Raw genomic sequence first — 13536 nt, 5'->3', positions numbered from 1 at the left:
ACATTGCATTGAAACACTCACCATCACATTAACTGTGGAGACATACCGTCCTTTGTAATCATTTAACAGTTTTATGTAATCCCTTGTCATAACAAAAAAATGTGCAGGCATTTATAGGCACTTCATCCAACACCTCCCTGCCTTCGTACAGCGAGAATAGAGGTTAGAAATGTAAGGGCAAGTCGTGCTGGGCCTGATTCACAAAAGTCCTTACAGAAAAGTTAGAAATGTCCACCCACTGGGGAATGTTTTTAACTTGAGTAAATGGATGAATTATTTGCAGCTCTCAAAGAATTGCAGCAGGACTCAAGGGTTTCTGAGATTATCACATATTCCCATAAATACTCATGTGCACATGCTGAAATGCGACACAAAAATGCATTTACCCTTGCAAAATATTTTTTTTTTCTCCATGGTGAAAATATATTTCCTCATGGAGAGACCATGTGTCCTACACACCCAACAATTTTTGGGGTGTTTCGTTCCCATTCTCAACTTGAAAATATATTTACTCCTGCCCTTCAGAAGAGTAGATCTGAGAGGATATTAAGACCCATATATATCATTTTTTCACACAGTGCAATGCAGCAAGCCACCTTGCTTCGCTGTGTGAAAGGGAAAGAGCCGGATTGCATTGTATTTAACATTATACAGCACATGCGTGTCCTTTCCTAGCGCTGGCGCACCTTTGGTTGCAAAATAATGGTCTCTTATTGCTTGGAGCAGCAATAAAGACTGGCTGATTCTAGTTTAAATTCACCAATGATATGGTCATCTAGATCAAAACTAGTGAAGATTTTCTGAAAATGAAGCTCCACATAGGAGTGTATAAGAAAAAATTGGAAGAGGTGAACAATGAAATCTAGGTGCAAAGATTTTTTGACACAGAACACAATTACCAAACGGCAAAAGGATGTTAAGAAATTCTCTCACATTTAGGTGTGTCCATACACAGATGAATACATTAAACAACGTATGGAGAGATCGTCCTCTCATGTAGAAATCTTGGCTGAGGACTGGTCATCGGAACTGGACTGGCCGTTGTGGGCACCAGGCATTTTCCTGGTTTTGGACCCTTGGGGCTGCTTCTTTCACTGGGGAGCGGTTTTGTAGCAGTGCTGCTATATCGGCCCCTGTAACAAAAGCGGGTGTGGTGCTTCTCACTGGCACCCCCCTCTTATTGGCCCGGACGAGAGCAGATTGCCAGGACTCTGATGGAGGCAGTAGTAACAGCTCAAATTGTAGCACTGGGAATAGACCAGCCAAGGAAGGGCACACCTTAATTTTTACCCAACTGCACACTCTTGTTTAGGCCGTGGCAATTGGGGGAGAAAACCAGATCAAAAAGTAAGATGGGAGGAATAGAATAGGCATGATCACCAGAAGCAAAACACAAGAACAACAAACTCAACCTCAACCGTTGTTCAAGACCCTCATTTCTTCATCTGTAGAAGTGTAAGGTTAACCACTAGATCCTGATATCCTCGGGTCTAGTTTGCGGTATATAAAACTCTAAAAAAAAAAAAACAGGGACGAGTCATGTTTAGATCTAGTGGTTAACCTTACACTTCTACAGATGAAGAAATGTGGGACTTGAACAAAGGTTTAGGGATTATCCCCACAAAGAAAGTAGACAAATTCACACTATGATGTGAATTTGCAGAATTTTTTTAGAAAAAGTTGTTTGAAAGAAATTATTTTTAGAATTAGGGGAGGGAAGAAGAAGGTCCATTTTACCACACAAAGGGTTATTCACTTTTATGATTTCTGTCTTTTTCTCTGCACTTTACGGCAGTGCTGGGATAGCTACTTGACTTTTTTTAATTCTAGGTATTACTTTTGGGTGCTCTCACATTGTGGGTCAGTCTGGTTCTTGTTTAGACTACCCAGTCCTGGAATATGTCACTTACCTCTCACAGGTGTTGGTCACCATTTCTTTGGTGTTCTTATGCTTCTATTGAGTACATGCTTTCAATTGAATATGAATGTAATTGTTAGTAATTTTAGTCCTTCTTTTCTTTCAGAATATTATTTTTCTCTTAGTTGGTCCCCCCTCCTTATTTTTAATCTTGCTTTGCGCCCTGAAGAAGGTGGCTGACCGCATTCCGGTTTAGCATCGACACGCGCTTCAGCAATATTAAAGGTTGAATGCAAAACAGAAGACCTTATATCAGCACATAAACCCTTGGGATTTCCAAGAAGATCCGCATTATGAGTAGACAAGTTGGCTACGTTGTCATATGTATATGATGATGGAACTGAATTGAATAGACTCACATATGTCGCCGTTTAATATATAATCTATACATCATAACAAAAAAAGAATATATACATCTTAACAAAAAAATACCTTACCCTTGATTATATAATATTTGATTGTAATTACTGTGCACTTTTGTCTTGTCTGGTGTCTTGTATTTTGGATTTTTAATGGGTTTTTTAGTTGATAGATGTTGAATGAGTGAATGACGTATGAACGCAACATGAATGAGTGTGTATATATAGTGTTATCGTACGATTGGGGTGTCAGGTTGAGTAACTTTGAGAAAATATATTTATGTTCTTTATATTGTATTTGCTCTGATATTGTGTTTTTTCTATACCAATATGTGTATTTATTTGCTGAATATTGTGTTATAATTTGCTTGAAGAAAGAAATATAAAGAAGAAATAACACTGAATAAATGTCATGTTTTACTATAAATTATTTCCTGTTATTCCTGATGGTCTCGAGATTCTCCCTTGAATATGTATATATAAGAGTTACACCAATTTTAAGAAATAGATTTTTTTTGTTTTTTGGATTGTATTTTCCTCTGGTGCTGCCCCACTGCATAGTTTTTCAGGGGCCCTCTTATATTTTTGAAACTGGATCACCATGGCCCCTCCTTTGTCTGCTGGTTTGATAACTATTTCCTTCTTTGATCTTAGATCAATCAGGACTTTCTGTTCTTTAGAGATAAGGTTGTGGAACACTGAATATTATTGACATCTAAGGATTCTATATCCTCTGTGACCACCTGTTCAAAAGTTAAGATTTCCAGTGAAACAGAGGAAAGAGGGGAATTGAAAAAGGATTTTTTCCTAAGGGGCGTATGTCTTGTGTCCACTGTAGTTATCTGGGCTTCTGAAAAAAAAAAAATTCAAACAACTTTTTCTGAAGAATTCTGCTAATTCACATCATAGTGTAAAGTTGTCTACTTTCTTTGTGGGGATAATCCCTAAACCATTGTTTAAAACCCACATTTCTTCAGCTGTAGAAGTGTAAGGTTAACCACTAGATCTATACATGACTCATCCCTGTTTTTTTTTTTTTAGAGTTTTACATAGCGTAAACTAGACCTGAGGATATTAGGTACCAGAGCTCTTTACATGAGCACCAGTTTCGTAACATATGGACACATTCATTAACAAATCTGGTGTTCATGTAAAGCGCTTCGATACCTGGGTCTAGTTGGCGCTATATAAAACTAACAAAAATCCAGGGACGAGTCATCTATAGATCTAGTGCTTAACCTTATGTTCAAGAGACAATGCGCAAGAACCAAAGATATGGGCATCAGCAGTTAGGGAAAATCTCTTCCCTCATCGATGTCAGGAAATTATCTGCTAAACTATTCTAATAAACACATAATTACATCAAACAGAATTCTCCAGAAGCTTTTTCTCTTCAACTCTCTCTTGATACAGCCAATCAGGTGGCACAGTCTTCTGGGAGCAGATAGACTCTTTCCCATCGCCAGACAAAGGAGCATACAACTGCACGCCCATGAGACCTAACTAAGAAGATGATAACACACCTGCAATGGTAAAAGATAAATGAAACTACATAGAAATCAACAGTACATGTCTTAAAGGAATACTTTGAGTGGCTCTGGCCTACTCGCAGTCAGGCTAATCTTAAGAAAATCTCAGTTAAATGTATTCAGCTATATCATAATCAATTCATGGATTATACTTTAGCTATCTGAATGTGGCTTGGTTGCATCTCTGTACTGTCACATTTAAACAAACTGATAAACATGTTAACACAATGACAACATATCATTAGTGAAATTAAGGAGCACTAAAGTTATGCTTCTCCAGACCTTTAGGGGATAGCAAAGTCGAAGATACAAAGTGCATTCCTGGAAGGTGGCATGGGGTAGAACTTCCAGTTAAGGCTGTACGTGTATTCTTGCAATTAAAATATACAATACTTTTATTTATCCTAAGTTAATATGTGCAGTAACTTTCAAAAGTTTATTGGCATTTCAATACGTTTTCATACCTATGGTGTTACTCTGTACCTCTTCTGTGATCTTGTCAAGAACTGGATGCAGTCAAGCACTCCCTTGTTACCTTTGTGAGTGCCTGACAAAAGGATGACGTCACCCTCCAGCCATGTTATCATCGTGCATTAACTGAGAAAGGTGTCATATGTCTACTTAAGAGGGCCTAGGATAGGAAGGAAAAGCCACAAAGGTTAGGAAAAAACTCCTAGTCAATATGAATGGTTTTATATTGAAGATGAATTGATTTGCAAGAGCTGGAAAGCAAGACACCAAAACTGCCCTAAAACAGAGGAGAAAAAGAGTGTAGAATTATCTTCAGGTTGAAGAATTCAAAAGGGAAAAATAGCTGTAGAAAAAGGATCACAGCTCAGGTACAAAAAGTATCACATGACATAGGGGATGAACGCAATGGAAAAAATTGAGAATCAAAAGTGTTGCAACACTTCTTTCTCAGATCCAAGCTCCCTTATATATATTTAGAACAGGAAATGACTTCACTGGAAAAAAGGTGAACAACCAGTTCTCCAGTGAGTGTGGACAGCTTCAGAAGGGAAGGTGGTTCACTGAAATACATTTATAGTCTCAGGAACATGAAACCTCTTTGGATAAACCTGAGAGAGACCCAGATAAATCTTGAAATTTGAGTTAATGCAACAACTACCTGTATAAAGCCTTTTTTAGGGTCCCTGTATAAAAATGTGTGGCTCTTGCCTTGGCCCCTTAGTCGTTCTTAATCTGACTCCTATCGCATCAGAATCCTGCCCTCAGCTCTTATTCTCGTTATCTGTTTACCTGCCCCCAACATTAAGACAATGACATCACAGTTGCTTAAAGGAACAGTTGGCATTGGAACAATTTGAACAACAGCACCCACACAGACATCTCTAATAAAGAGAAAGCGAATAACCCAGGGAATTCAACTCCCATTCAGTAAAAAACAATGCTCCATTGAAAACCGTGCAGACTAAAACATTCTGAGGCACCGTCAATTGAACCAGCATTACCCAATGTCGTGATAGTTATGTTTATCCAAGAACTAGCATTGTCATAATTGTAGAAACGATATATAGTATTCTATAAATAAAATTCATTTGATTTAATATCCAAAGTAGAGCATTGTAAGTGCCTAGACTTTTCACTGCAGTCCTCCCCTGTTCCACCCAATACATCTGTGCTCTAATGTCCTAGTTTTAAATATTTCCAAAACACTTTGTGAATCCTAAAACGGGGTCCTAATAACACTGGGCCAGAAGCAATAATAAATAGTAAATCTAATTTCCAAATGCAAACACAGCAGAGAATAAGGCATAAAACACAGGAAAATGCAATTAGCGCAGCATATCGAAAATCCCAAATTCCAAAATGACACATGACTCACAAATTGAGATTCCAAAATAGCGAGTTGGTTAATGTTTGTATAAAAGATTTGCAAATGACAGTGCAGTAGAAGTAGGTGGTAGCCAGGGGCAAACCAGGACAGATGAAGCAAAGTGCTACACAAACTTCCAGACTGGCAGCTCTCCGTGCCATGGAGTAACAGATGTAAATTCCTTAAACCCGGCAGATTAGAATTAGGATAATGGTGAGAATATTTAGGCTTAGAGCAGGGCTCAGCTCGTATACGAATGACTGCTGGTGCCTAGGGCTAAGGCTCTGCTCTGAAGTCGGTGCCGGCGGTCTGTGCCATTGAATGACGGCGCTCCGAATACCAAGGCTGCTTAGTCCTAAACCCACCGCAGGCCTCTTTAATCAACTACCGGGACTCTCCCTGCCTCTTTATCTCACTCTTACAGGTTCCTGCTTTCTCCCATTATGATGGTGTTCCCCTCTTTCTCTTCTTCCGTCTTTCTGTTTTGTGTTTTTCCCTCTTTTGCTCTCGTAAAGGTCTGATGTGGACAAACAAGTGCTGGTCCTCAAAAATGAGTGCCGGTGACCAGCAACCACCGGCTCAAATTAGGCACTGGCTAAGAGTAATTCCTTTGGTCAATGAGAGGATCAAATGTATGGAATTGACAGGATTACCAGGGATGTGGTTTTATAACTAATTGATCATCTACGGCTTACTTGACAGACACATACAGTGCAGTCAGGCAATTTGTACATGTGTGTAGGTCTTGTGTGCACTGCACCTGCTTGCTTCTGGAGCTATAATCCACAGCAGTTGTTTCTGAAGGGATATCGCAGCGTCTATGTCTAGAGCATTAAAGAAATTTGAAATTCGAAACCTTATTAAGAAAAAAACACATTACCATGTCACCACCAAAGCATTAAGGCAGAACACAAAGTCAAAATATATGGAATTACCAATTACATTCATGCCGTGTGTGGATGGGACCCACATATTTGTATGTCCTCCACCATTGCACTGACAAGATCTACATGATAAGGAACAGTCAGCCCTCCTCGGTGTGCAGTGGAGACTACCTGATTACAGATTGAGCGTGGAGCACACAACTCCTATATGTTCTACCATTCTGCCTTATATGGCTGATTTCAAATTAGAGCAGTAAGAGATGGCTGATTTCAAGGTCATTCATTTCAAGGAACCATCAGAAATCTAGTAAAATTGCAAATGTAGAAAAGATATAAACAACATAGCACTGGCCTATCGTAATCCAAGGGTAGGCGGGAGTGTCTAGATTATAAAGCCATGGACAATGAATCGAAGGACAGCAAGAGAATGCAGATACAATAAAGCACGCAAACAAACAAGGTAATAGTGGCGGACAGGTGTGGATTTAGAAAGAGAGATCCCTTTGCAAAATTATTGCAAAATACGTGATATTCTGTGACATTGCAAGCAGGTAGGGCTTTATGTTAGGTTATAGGTACTTAGTATCGCACGCGACTCACTCCTGAAGGAGTATCTCAACGGTGCGCTGTACAGGCATAGGAAGCGCCATCTAGAACAACCATGTTTTGAGCATCTTCTTAAAATTCATGAGATTCACAGAGGCCGTCTCCGCAGGGGACTTAGCGGGCCGGCGCCTTAACCTGCGCCAAGCACTGTCCCCCCCCCCCCACAGAAGAAACGGTTCAGGGCGCTCCCAGAAGCGGGAAAGGCCGTGCCACCCCCTCCAGCCCCCCGCTAGCTGCGTCAAGTGGGCGCCTAGCCCACCGGTCAATGGGGCCAATGCGGAGGACAAACCCCCAATGGGGAAGAAGGCCTGCTAGCCGGGGATACAAAGTGTGGGGGGGGGGGCATATAAGCTTCGCGCCCGGGTCCCGTTGGCATCTTGGACCAGGGGTAGCGGCAGCATGGCGAAGGAATCTTGTCCCATCCACCCACACCAAAGAAGCAGCAATGTGGCAGTGCCGGGAAACGGGCAGGGAATGGGCGGAAAATAAGGAGACAATGGTTGCTACGGAGACACACCGACGGGCGGTGTGTAAGAATTGGCACCCTCACACTGGGATGCCAGACGGCAGGGTGAGTGGCCAAACAAAGAGAAAGGGGGTAGCAAACGGAGGCGGCACTCGCTGCCCAGCCCCCGCCGGTTGGCAGGGCACAACAGAGCCTAACAAGGTAGCGAGTATGGTCCTAACTCCGGGAAGGAAGCTACCCCCGCGCAAAGTAAGCGCAGAGACAACCCAAAGGAACTAACAAACGAACTACTAGTCCAAATGCGAATGGACAACGGAAGTAATCAGCAAACACAGACTGATGATGTATGACCATGCATGACAGTTCACAAAAAGTTTTGTATGGCAATCGCATATAACGTATGACAGACAGTATATGCATGTATGATTAATAAAAACTGCGGCCAACATTGACCACTAAGAAACCAAATGGTGTTGGCTTGTTCATTCGGGGGACCAACGTAGGTCCCATGCAGATGTGTGCATAATCTGGAGTTAGGGCACAGTGCGGAGGTTAGGGGGTAAGTGCGGACGCGCAGAGGAAGATAGTTCCAATGATGTGGAGTGAGCTAGGAAAATGATCTCCCGCCAAATCTGGCAGTACGAATGCGTGGGATCAGCAGAAACGCTTTATTAGAAGATCTTAACTGTGTTTTGTTCTTGGATACAGATTGTACCGCCTTTTACATATTTTATTCACTGTTCTTTGGTCGCACCTACAGCATTTCTTCTCTATTGTGGGCGCTCATATTTGCATTTTAAGACGTACTTTAATTGTCTGTGAAATTTAAATGGTTATGTTTCTATGTAAAGCCCTCCACTGGACCTGTAGCTAGGTCCCCTGTACACAGATACCATAAATAAAGAACTAATTTAAATGTCTGTATAATTCATCGTTCTCCTCCTGATAGGCTGCTACTAGTCACGTTGCCATCAATCCACCGTTCTGTCAGAAGGTTCCTTTCCTCATGCCCAACGCTCCCCCCTCTGCTTTTCCCCGCAGCTGGAGCACTTTGTTGATGTGTGATGTCATCAACGACTGCCACGCGACGGTCGAAATTTGCAATGCCCCAGTTGAGGCTCCCCAATTTTGCATAACTCATCGAAAATTGGCACCTTCACTCTAGCTATATGCAGTCCAGTGAGTCACAATTTATGAGTCTGTACCATTTGTACATCTAAAATCGCTAAATTATTCATAAATTCATCCAGCTTGTTCTGCTCTAATCTTCCGAACCTTTGCAAGCCTCGGGCGCTCTTTAAACAAATTGTGCACTATTTCTTTCCATGCAGTGCATTTTAATAATCTCCAAAGACGTCCCCCATGCCCTGCCACTTCTGGAGAATATACATTTAATTTAATACTACTAATACATATTTTGCAGCCATGCCTTATCCATCAGACTCATTGGTTCTCGTAGAACCCATTTTCTGCCTCTGCTTAATTTGAAAGAGCCCTGACCCTGTCTCTAATTTATAAAGGGCTCTCGAAGGTGCCCTCATTCTGAAATAGGGCCAGTGATTTCTGGATTTTAATTATGTTTCCAGTGAGATTACCAGTGAGTTATGTGTCTCCCTCTTGCATTGTGTTAAAGAGAGACATTCTTCATGTCTCCTTCCAGATACAGCTGCTTTGTCATCAGAGGTCTTGCACAGTTCGACCTTTACAAGACACATCACCAGGTCATGTGGAGGTCAGGCCGAGCCACATCTGCTGGGAGCCATCATTGATTAAGTCCCTTCATTTGCGGCCTGAACATGGCAGATTTATATCTACAGACAGAAGCATGAAAGAGCATAAACATATTAATACAGCCTTTCCTTTTCCCTTCCACGATTTTTTGCTTACTATAAAAACAGTATCCCCGTGCCCCCCTCCCCCTCCTGCTTTCTTCTCTTCTCCTCTTCGCTCTTGGGGCCTACAGTAACGACATTTACCAGAATCAGCAACATAACGAAACGTTGCCTATCATTCGTAAAACCCAGTAATCATTCTGTATGTGCCCCCGCATCACTACTGTACTGTATTTGTATTATATCTGTTAACTTTTCAATAATAAAAAAATCTTGAAATAAAAAATAAAAATAAAAAAAATAAAAACAGTATCCGAGTTGGAAAACTAGATTTAGATATGAAATGCTCAGAACAGAGGAGGTGAGTTCACACGTAGTGCATAGCTTCGTACTGTTTGACTTCTGAGTTACATTCCACTTTTGCATAGGATATGCATTTGTGTTGTGTTTCCATGGTCTTTACCTAGTGCTATTGTTAATCTTAATTTGCATTTATTTAGTACACAATCTAGGACTAGTTTAGAGAGGGACCTGCATCTGTTTTTCTGAGCTGCCTTTGCTCCTCAGACATACTCCTTCGGTGATGCATTTCAGGAGAGGTCTCACAACACCCCACCTCTGCACAATCCTTTTAACATCCTAGACTGATTCCCTTTTCTCCTCTCTCTTGCCCCACTGTGCTGCTCAGCTTCTTTTGCGTGTTAATACATGTGTTGTTCTTTTTTTTAGCGCAGAGATCATCATAATTCATACAGAGATTCACCAGAGGTAAGACAAGGTAGCTTCACAAACAAATAATTTACACGGACCAATCCAATATATAAGAAAAGGAAAAGAAGATATAAAATATTACAGGAAAATCACATTGTGTTATTAATCCCTGATCATTCTGTGCCAAGCGGCCTTGAATTTCAACGTTGATCCCTTACCTCTGGTTTTGGCCATAGCTTTCTCTCAATCATTATGGCCCACCATTCCACCGTGCTACAGGCTTTTGGGGAGATCCAGGACCTTGCGATGGTTAACCTAGCGGTCATTAATATGACAGCGAGGAATGATCGTGCTGGGCTGGGGTCAGCCTTGTATCCCATCATAATCTCCTGTACAGTGAAAGCTAAATCTAAGCATGTGTTGTTCTGAGTTGTCATTGTAAATGGACATGATTGTCTCTCTAGCCTCACACTTGGCCAGGTGTCCTGTTGCTATCCCCTGCCCTCTAGGGCTAGATTCACACCTCATAAATACCCCCAATAAGAAAAGAAAATAGCTGTCCATATGTGCAATGTGAACAGTAGTGCATACTACCTGCAAAGCTGTAGTAAGAAAAAAAGTTTTTGTTTCAAAGTATTAATCCTTGTATTGTCAAATTAGTTATAAACCTGGCGTTCTTTGTAAACTCCTCTTGTAGATAGAACCAGATCGAGGCACTTTACCACTCAACAAGGGTATACACAGACTCGGAGAGCACTGCAGGGTCTTAATAATGACAATACAGTTCTGTACAAATCTTTATGACACATAGCACAACTTATGCCTGCTCAGGGGAGGGGTAAGTTAGAAGTCCTGTTAAACTCATAGAGGGTGAGTAGGGTCTAGTTCATGAATGAATGTTGGATTTATAGAGCGCGTGGTTACCCGGAAGCGTCCCAGCGCTGTACCACTGGGGAACCCATCCTGGATTTCCCTGTGAGATGGTCTCTTTACTGGGCATCCCCAAGGTGCAGCCAGGCATTCCCGGCGGTGATGGGGCCGGAGTGGAGATTAAGCAAGCTATTGCCCAGAGTTGCAGCGTGGGACCCCATGGTTAGAGTGGCACCGAGGCGAGATTTATCGGGCCCGCTGACATTGGCCCTGCACCCGGCCTCGTCGGGAATTGAACCCTGGTCCCGGGCCGACCTCGTCCTCCAGGTCTGCCGCCTCTAACCATTGAGCCACACTTCTCCACAACAAGTTGTATAAAAAATGACATCACAAATGCATCAACAATAATATTAATGAAGCTGCTAGCTGCTCTGGAGTGCTAAGTGCATGGTCCGGCTGAATGTCAAGGCCAGCGTCAAGCACTACACAACAAAGGACCAGCGTACCTCAACAAGCAAGTGAACCTTCACCAACCCGTCAGGGAGCTTTGTTCTGGATCCCTCTCCCTAGCAGCCACACAACGCATCCACCGAGCAAACAGAGGAGGCCGCTTCTTCTCCCAACATACCCCTGCACCTCAGAGCCTCACCATCGCTCCAGCAGTTCAGGAAGGACCTCAAGACCTGCAGGTTCAACCAATAGGTACAAGAAGCATGATCCCACCGCTCCTCTAGACCCTCACGGGTGAAGCAGTGGGCTTTACAAATCCTGATTGAATGATTGAAGTGTTTACTTGTGATGCCCAAAGGATGAGTGCAGGGGCAGCTGTGGAAAGAGTGGTGAGCATCAGGCTTGAGGTTATGCTCGGATCATAGAGACAAAGGCCATTTCTAGCTTGTTTTTGGAGAGCACTTTTACTGACAGGGCCAGGCCTAAGGCCATCCTATGCAGCCAGAGATCTCTGGTAGTGGGTGTATGTCTCGGGTTTCTTACAATAGTTCACTGTGGAGAGTTGTGCTACAGCCAGCAATTAGGTTGCCATTTTCTTTTTGCTCATATTCTTCCTCATCGCCTGCTTCATAATAAAGCGACCTGTGAGTATTCTGGAAATATGACTTCTGTGCTTAATGTGAGCTAACACTTTTTGTCTAAAATGTTCACCTTCTATGTTTAGATTTCTCATTAAAGCATGTCAGTAGAGGTATATGTCAACTGGCAAGGCAGGAGTGGAGAATGGCTGCAGATTTGACGCACTGTGGGTGAGCACCTACAGTTCCCAAATGTACTGTATTTCAGACAGAAGCAAGTCATTGGGTGCTCATGGGTACTCCTTGTTCAGGCCAGGCTCAAAGTTAAATATGAAAGCGGTACTATGGCCGCAGTCATCAGCAAGCCCCCGTACAGACCCGATTTAGAGTTCGGCAGATGGATACCTTGTCACAATATCCCGTCTGCTGTATTACAAGCGCCATTGGCTCTAATAGACTTGTAATATGGCGGATGGGATATCTGTCACATTTATGATGGAGCCACTTGGCCCAGCACACTCTAAATCAGGCCCTTAAGCCAGATAATAGGGGCCTGAAACCATGTGGGAGAGGCTTGGGGTTGTGGTAACTGGTTTGTTGGTCTCTAAACGCCACTTATGTGTCCTGTTGTCTATATAGATTGTGCTGGAGGGGGCAGGGCAAGCTCAAACTGAGCACAATGGGATAGTTTATCATTTGTGAGTGAAGGGTGTTTCATTTATACACCCAGACATACATGCACCTGGTCATATTTCTGTTTATTTTACATTATTCTTTTATTTTTAAAGTCGTTTTTATAACAAAGAATGTCATAAGAGTAGCTGATATGGGAATTGGTGGCTTACAATTGAATCCTTGTCTATTGGAACCATTCAGACTCAGGCATAGACTACGGATTTCCTGGCAGGTTTCATGAAACCATTTCTTCCACTTTACAAGCTGGAAGTGCTGCCAGGAGTATGTAAGGGTTAGGGTGCTCTGATGAAGGGAAGGGAAGAACAGCGAAAGTGGTATGAAAAGGGTAAGGGAAAGGGTAAGGGTAAGAGTAAGGGTAAGGGTAAAGGGCGCAGGGATGCAGGGAAAAGTGAAAAGGGTAAAGGAAAGGTCAATGAAAATTAAAAAGGAAAGGCTATTTCTGTCTAGGGCCGGTCCCCTAGGTGATGCTGGAGAGAATTTCTTGGCGTAAAGATAAGGCCGTCTATCGCCAGAGGCAGGGGCAGATGCCAGTCTGGAACTGCTCCAGGGAATAACTCAGCGAAAGGGGAAAAATCTGGAGTCCAGAAAAACCTTTCAGCTGGTGCAGGCTGGAATCAGGATTCAGAAAAAGACAGCAGGCTGAAGGCGACCAGAACTGGAGACTGTGGAAACTCATGGAGACCAGGAGCGAGCAATGACGAAAAAATTGTGACACAACCGGCTTAAGGACACAGTATGCTTTTAAAGTAATCAGACAGGAAGTGACAAAGGAAAAAATAAGCTTAGCCATCTTGGATTGG

Source organism: Lissotriton vulgaris, chromosome 8 (genome assembly GCF_964263255.1).
Source record: "Lissotriton vulgaris chromosome 8, aLisVul1.2, whole genome shotgun sequence".
NCBI classification, from domain to species: Eukaryota; Metazoa; Chordata; class Amphibia; order Caudata; family Salamandridae; genus Lissotriton; species Lissotriton vulgaris.
Note: the sequence above shows the minus strand (reverse complement) of the source record.